At 50.9% G+C, this 6515-nt stretch overlaps 1 non-coding gene across 1 annotated transcript; it reads right to left on the bottom strand.

The window, feature by feature from the left end:
- Nucleotides 1-2328: 2328 nt before the first annotated feature.
- Nucleotides 2329-2402, bottom strand: TRNAI-AAU. The gene has a single exon. It is a non-coding gene; the product is annotated as a tRNA-Ile (tRNA).
- Between the last annotated feature and the right edge of the window lie 4113 nt (nt 2403-6515).

Raw genomic sequence — 6515 nt, 5'->3', positions numbered from 1 at the left:
TGAGTGAACGAATGAATGAACCCCCCCTCTATCCATCCGGCTCCACTGCCCCATCTTCCTCAGCCTGATCGCCTCTCCTTCTTACGGTTGAGGCTCTGTGCGCCCTGCGAATCTTGTAGCTGCAGGTGTGTACACATGTCCGAGCTCCTCTCCCCAAGGAGAGCAGGAGGTTCACTGGTCAACAAACCCCTATTAAGCACCTGGTGGGTAAATCGCTGTTTCCGCCCCGGGGGGTATACAGTCTAGGTGCCGAGGAGGAGGAAACTAGCATTTGCAGCGCAGTATGATGAGTGCTGAAGCCAGTAAAGTAAGGCGGGGGGCCTGGGTGGTGTCAGAGAAGGTTCTGGAAGATCACGATCATCCTCATCAATACATTGCATTCACGTTGCTCTCTTCTGTGTTATTTTTTAATGGTGAATTTTATATTATGGGTATCTTACCACAATTTTATTATTATTGCTATTATTACTGTTATTGAGATAAGATCTCACTCTGTCACCCAGGATGGAGTGCAGTGGCAGGATCTTGGCTCACTACAACCTCGACCTCCCGGGCTCAGGTGATCCTCCCACCTCAGCCTCTGGAGTAGCTGGGATTACCGGCACACGCCACCACGCCCAGCTAATTTTTGCATTTTTAGTAGAGACGGGGATTCGCCATGTTGGCCAGGCCGGTCTCAAACTCCTGATCTCAGGTGATCCACCTGCCTAGGCCTCCCAAAGTGCTAGGATTGCAGGCGTGAACTACTGTTCCTGGCCTGACAATTGGATTCTTTTGAGATCTTGGGAAGCTCTGCTTTTCGGCAGATAAGAGATTTCAGGATTTTTTTTTTTTTTTTTTTTTTTTTTTTTTTGAGACAGAGTCTCACTCTGTCACCCAGGCTGGAGTGCAGTGGCACGATCTTGGCTCACTGCAACTTCCACCCCCTAGGTTCATGCGGTTCTCCTGCCTCAGCCTCTTGAGTAGCTGGGGTTATAGGCGTCCGCCCCCACGCCCGGCTAATTTTTGTATTTTTAGTAGAGAGGGGGTTTCATCGTGTTGGTCAGGCTGGTCTTGAAATCCTGACCTCAGGTGATCCGCCAGCCTCGGCCTCCCCAAGTGCTGGGATAACAGGTATGAGCCACCACACCCAGCCAGATTTCAGGAATTCAAATGCCTTCTGCTCAAAGTAATTTTTATGCCACCGTGGCATATTCTAAACCCTTTCAAGCTCAGGAAACTTGAGGGCAGCAACCTCCACCGATTCCTCCATGCTGTGTCCCTGCATCTAACAACGTGCCTGGCACCACTATTAAAACATGTGACATCCATCGTGTGTCCAGGTGTCTATTTTGGGTGTCGGCTGCCCCAGGCTCTCCTAACTTTGCTTATAATAGCAGCAGCGCCATCGACTGGCATTTATTGAGAACTTTTACTACACTCTGGGCACTTACCAAGGTCTGTAGATTTTGAGCTGCTTCTTGTTCAGGTCAGAGCTAGTAGCTGTTTCCACTGTAGAATTTTCGAAAACAGGTGGAGCCCCTGCCGGATCCTGACGTAAAATGGCATTAACCCTATACAACCGGCTTTTGTTTAACTGAACACACCTGACCACCCTAGAAACTTGAATCGAGTGAGAAATTCATCCACTTGCTCTGGCTGCAAAATGCAGAACTAAGAGGAAGAAATGCGAAGCCTAAGATGTCTCTCTGAAAAGAAAACACGGGGGGGGAGCAAGAGAAGGGTTCCAGAGGCTTCCACAACCTGAACGCCTCACTAAAAACATGGCAGTCATCTTGTGGCTGGTCACTGTCTCCACGCGGGTTGGGGTTTGTGTCTCACCGTTTTGCTCCCAGCCTAGAACGGTGTTGGGCATGCAGTAGCCCTCCATACGCTTTTGTGGAATGCATTCATTCCAGACCTGAATTTTCAACTCCAAGACTTCTCTGCAAGGAACACTAGGCGGTGATATCTGGGAGCACCTGTGTTCACTGGGCGGTTCCTCCAGGCCAGACGCAGCCTCAGGAAACGTGGGGGGTGAGGGTGGGGGATGTGCATTGGTTTGGATGTCCCGAGTGTCCTTTAAAACGACAAATGTAAAAGGCCTAACCAATGGCATTCTAAAACAGACTCTTCAGGTGGTGGCGGGCGCCCGGACTCGGGGTGAGGAGCCACCGCCCCAGCGCGCGCTGAGTTCCTCCCCAGCAGGCCGCCTTCCACAACCTTTGGGCCGAGTCCAAAATATTCCGCAATTCGCTCCTGCATGCACGCCGGTTACAGTACCAGAAAAGAACATCTTTAAAAAGAGTTGCAAAAGGAATTCATGGGGGTGTAATTAAAAAACGCGGCTGGCCCGTACGGGGATCGAACCCGCGACCTTGGCGTTATTAGCACCACGCTCTAACCAACTGAGCTAACCGGCCAACTGACGCTAACACGCCACCGGAGTGTTTAAGAGGGCTCCACGCCCGCGCCCGCCCCCTAGTGACTCCGTGCCGAGTCCTCGCCGCTGGCTGCATTCCGCTTCGCCCCAGCAGCGACTTTCGACCTCTTCACAGTCACCTCCATTGGTCCGATGCAGAAACTGAGACCTAGGGGACTTCAAGGAGAAGGGAGGCGGCTCCCTACAGCGAAGGCGGCTTTCTTTCACAGGGAAAATGCAAATTGCACATGGGAGGCTTAGCTCGACAGTGAGAAGGTTTTCAAACATGCCAACTCAATGTTGTTTTTATCTCCGAGAATCCTGCAGCGTGGAAACTTCGTGTAACAGAGGCCTTTAGCATGGTTAAATCAAGCTTGGAAACTACAGAAAACCACAGACAAAGGACAAAAGAACCACCGAATTCCCTATCGCCCAATAAACAAGGGCCGCTGGGGTCTTGGCTTCCTTCCTGCCGGTTTTTTTCCTACTGCACACGTGTGTGTGTATATATATATATATATATAAAATATACATACATACACACACACACAGAATCCAAAGCCTTGTATGAAGCATTCTTTTTTTTTTTTTTTTTTTTTTTTGAGACGGAATCTCCCTCTGTCTGCCAGGCTGGAGTGCAGTGGCGCGATTTCAGCTCAATGAAGCAGTCTATTTTTTATCTTTCTTTTTGCATTTAATGTTCTAGAATAAGCATATTCCTAAACAATTACGAATGTCATTTTAAATGATTCCTCAGTGTTTCATTGAGTGGACAAACCACGATAGATTTCTCTCCTTTTTTTTTTTTTTCAGTGTCAGAAAAAATGTTTTCATTTTGCTCTCTCTCTTGTTAACTGAGCACGTAAATAAATCACATGGTACAAGGTAGAAAGAAGGGTTGAAAGAGCCACTGGGTGGGCAACGATGGTATCCACCTCTAAAAGCACAGGATCTATATGAAAAAAAAGAGAGAAGGAAAAGGCCAGGAAGACAAACCACCACCGTGCATGCCACAGAGGCCTGCTGGTCTCCTACAGGGCCTGACTATGGTATGCTGCTGTGGCCCTCCCACTCCAGGAGCACCAGCAGCGAGCACCAGCTTTTTTTTTTTTTTTTTTTTTTTTTTTTTTTTGAGACAGAGTCTCGCTCTGTTACCCAGGCTGGAGTGCAGTGGCGCAGTCTCGGCTCACTGTAACCTAGGCCTCCCTGGTTCAAGGGATTCTCCTGCCTCAGCCTCTCAAGTAGCTGGGACTACAGGTGCGTACCACCATGTCCGGTTAATTTTTTTTTTTTTTTTTAATTTTTAGTAGAGATGGGGTTTCACCATGTTGGCCAGGCTGGTCTCGAGCTCCTGACCTCAAGTGACCCGCCTGCCTTGGCCTCCCAGAGTGCTAGGATTACAGGTGTGAGCCACTGCGTCCGGCCAGATTTTTAACACTACACATTCTGCTCTGATTACTCCACTAAACTGCTGGGACTGATGTATCATCAGGGTTCCATGTCACAAGCAGCAGAAACCAAGTCTAGCTGATTTGAACAGATTTTATGTAAAGGATGTTAGGTAGGTCACCCTCCACGAGCAAGGCTAGAGGACCAGGTTTAGAAAAACGGACACTCAGTGAACACATACTCATTCAGTCTGGCAGTGCCCTGGCCCCCAATCAGCTGTGAGTCAAAGAAACCTAATCCTTGTCCTCATGGAGCTCACCGCATAGCAAGGAAGGCGGATATTACAGGGAATAGAGAAGATTAGGTGGTGTGCTGGGAGGCTGGGCAAGCTTCCTGAAGTCTGGAGCACTTTACAGTGTCCAAAGGACAAGGATGGATAAGCAGGCCAAAGGGGTAAAGCCCTCTCACAGAACACGGGTGGGGGTGCAGGCATCCTGTCCATTTTGCTTACAGCTGAATGAATGCCCAGAACCTAGCACAATGGCATAGCAATAGGTAAGTCACATGGGTTTAAAACAGTCAGATCAAGTCATTTCTCTGTTCACACTCTCCCCTTTTGCCCCAGCCCTAAAAGGCCTGCCAAATTTAGCAAATATAGATCAAGATACCGGGTTAAAATTGAATTGCAGAAGGACAATGAAGCTTTTTTTTTTAGTGTAAGTATGTCCCATGCCATATTTGGGTCATACTTACACTAAAAGAATACCTGTGCTATATCTGACAACCCTACGCCCAGGGTGACAACCCTACGCCCAGGGTAACATCCTGTTGAAAGACACCACCTGGCCGGGCGCGGTGGCTCATGCCTGTAATCCCAACACTTTGGGAGGCCGAGGCAGGTGGATCACGAGGTCAGGAGTTTGAGACCTCCCTGGCTAACACGGTGAAACAGCATCTCCACTAAAAATACAAAAAATTAGCCGGGCGTGGTGGTGGGCGCCTGTAGTCCCAGCTACTCGGAGGGATGAGGCAGGAGAATGGTGTGAACCCAGGAGGCGGAGCTTGCCGTGAGCCGAGATCTTGCCACTGCACTCCAGCCTGGGCGACAGAACGAGACTCCGTCTCAAAAAAAAAAAAAAAAAAAAAAGGCCGGGCGCGGTGGCTCACGCCTGTAATCCCAGCATTTTGCTTTGGGAGGCCGAGACGGGCGGATCACGAGATCAGGAGATCGAGACCATCCTGGCTAACACGGCGAAACCCCGCCTCTACTAAAAATACAAAAACTAGCCGGGCGCGGTGCCGGGCGCCTGTAGTCCCAGCTACACGGGAGGCTGAGGCAGGAGAATGGTGTGAACCCGGGAGGCGGAGCTTGCAGTGAGCTGAGATCCGGCCACTGCACTCCAGCCTGGGCGACAGAGCGAGACTCCGTCTCAAAAACAAAACAAAACAAAACAAAACAAAGACACCACCGGACCTGCATCTTTCGCCTCTGCCCTCCTGCACCCCTGCCCGGCTCCCTCCGCGGCAGCCCCCTCCGCCTCCTCGCGGGCCCTTGCTCCTGTGCTGGGGCTTTTGCGCTTCCTTTCCTCTTCCTGGACCACCTTTCCTGCAGACAATGTCAAAACTCCTCCTCCTCGTCGTGGTCGCTGCTTAAATGTCATTTACTCAGGGAGGTTTCCCCGATGCCCCCATTTGCAATCGCAACCCGCACCCAGGATCCCTGCGGTTCCCGGCCCGACCCCTCTCCATCGCTTATTCCCGCTGCTAACCGTCCGCCTCCCACCGCTGGAGCGAACTCCAGGAGCAGTGGGCTCTATTTCACCAGCACCTAAACAGTGCTTGGCACACAGCGGGTGGTCAGTCAAGGTCTCCTGAAGGAAGCCGAGTTGACCAACCCTTGTGGGTGCAGCCGTGGCATTACCGGGACTTCACGCCACGCGTCCCAAGTGGGCGGAGTGGACTGGACACGTCGGGGCGGGGGCGCAGTGACTGACATCGGCCGCTAGAGGGCACCCGAGACCTGCGCCGTCAGTCCCGAACCCAGGCTTCGGGCGACCCACGTGCAGTCCGTAGGGCGGGCGCGGGCCAGCAGTTTTCTGTCCTCGGGACCTCTCCCTCCCCTTCTCACCCCTTCTTAAAGCTCTTCTTAGACAAACCCCAATTCTCATTCTTTGAGTGACGAAAACACAAATCTACATACTTCTAGAATTAAGTGGTACAGAATACCATTCGGGCTTGCTTTCGTGTTTTTGCTTTTTGTTTTTGAGACGGAGTCTCGCTCTTGTGCCCAGACTGGAGTGCAGTGGCGCGATTTCGGCTCACTGCAACCTCCGCCTTGCATTTTGTTTTGTTTTGTTTTGTTTTTTGTTTTTAATGTGGGGCGGGGGGCCCATGTGCATTTTAAATAATCTATTTTCTTTAAACTCAACTTATGAAATGTTTTATTCTGTTTATAAGCTGGAACCTTTGGTCTGACAGTAACGACCCGCTGTGTTAGTTTCCCAAGTCGGCCACAACAGAGTGTTTTAAGGTAGGTGGCCGCATAACAGAATATATGGCCTCACAGTTCTAGCAGGCGGATGTCCAAGGTTAGGGTGTCAGGAAGGTCGCTTCCTTCGGAGGCTCCCAGGGAGACCGCCCCAGGCTGTCTCCTGGCGGCTTCTGGTGGATTTCCGGCCAACTTTGGCCTTCCTTCGCTTGCAGAAGCTTCACCCTGATCTCTGCC

The sequence above is a fragment of the Rhinopithecus roxellana genome, chromosome 5 (assembly GCF_007565055.1).
Source record: "Rhinopithecus roxellana isolate Shanxi Qingling chromosome 5, ASM756505v1, whole genome shotgun sequence".
NCBI lineage: Eukaryota > Metazoa > Chordata > Mammalia > Primates > Cercopithecidae > Rhinopithecus > Rhinopithecus roxellana.
Note: the sequence above shows the minus strand (reverse complement) of the source record. Positions and strands in the feature narration are given on the sequence as shown.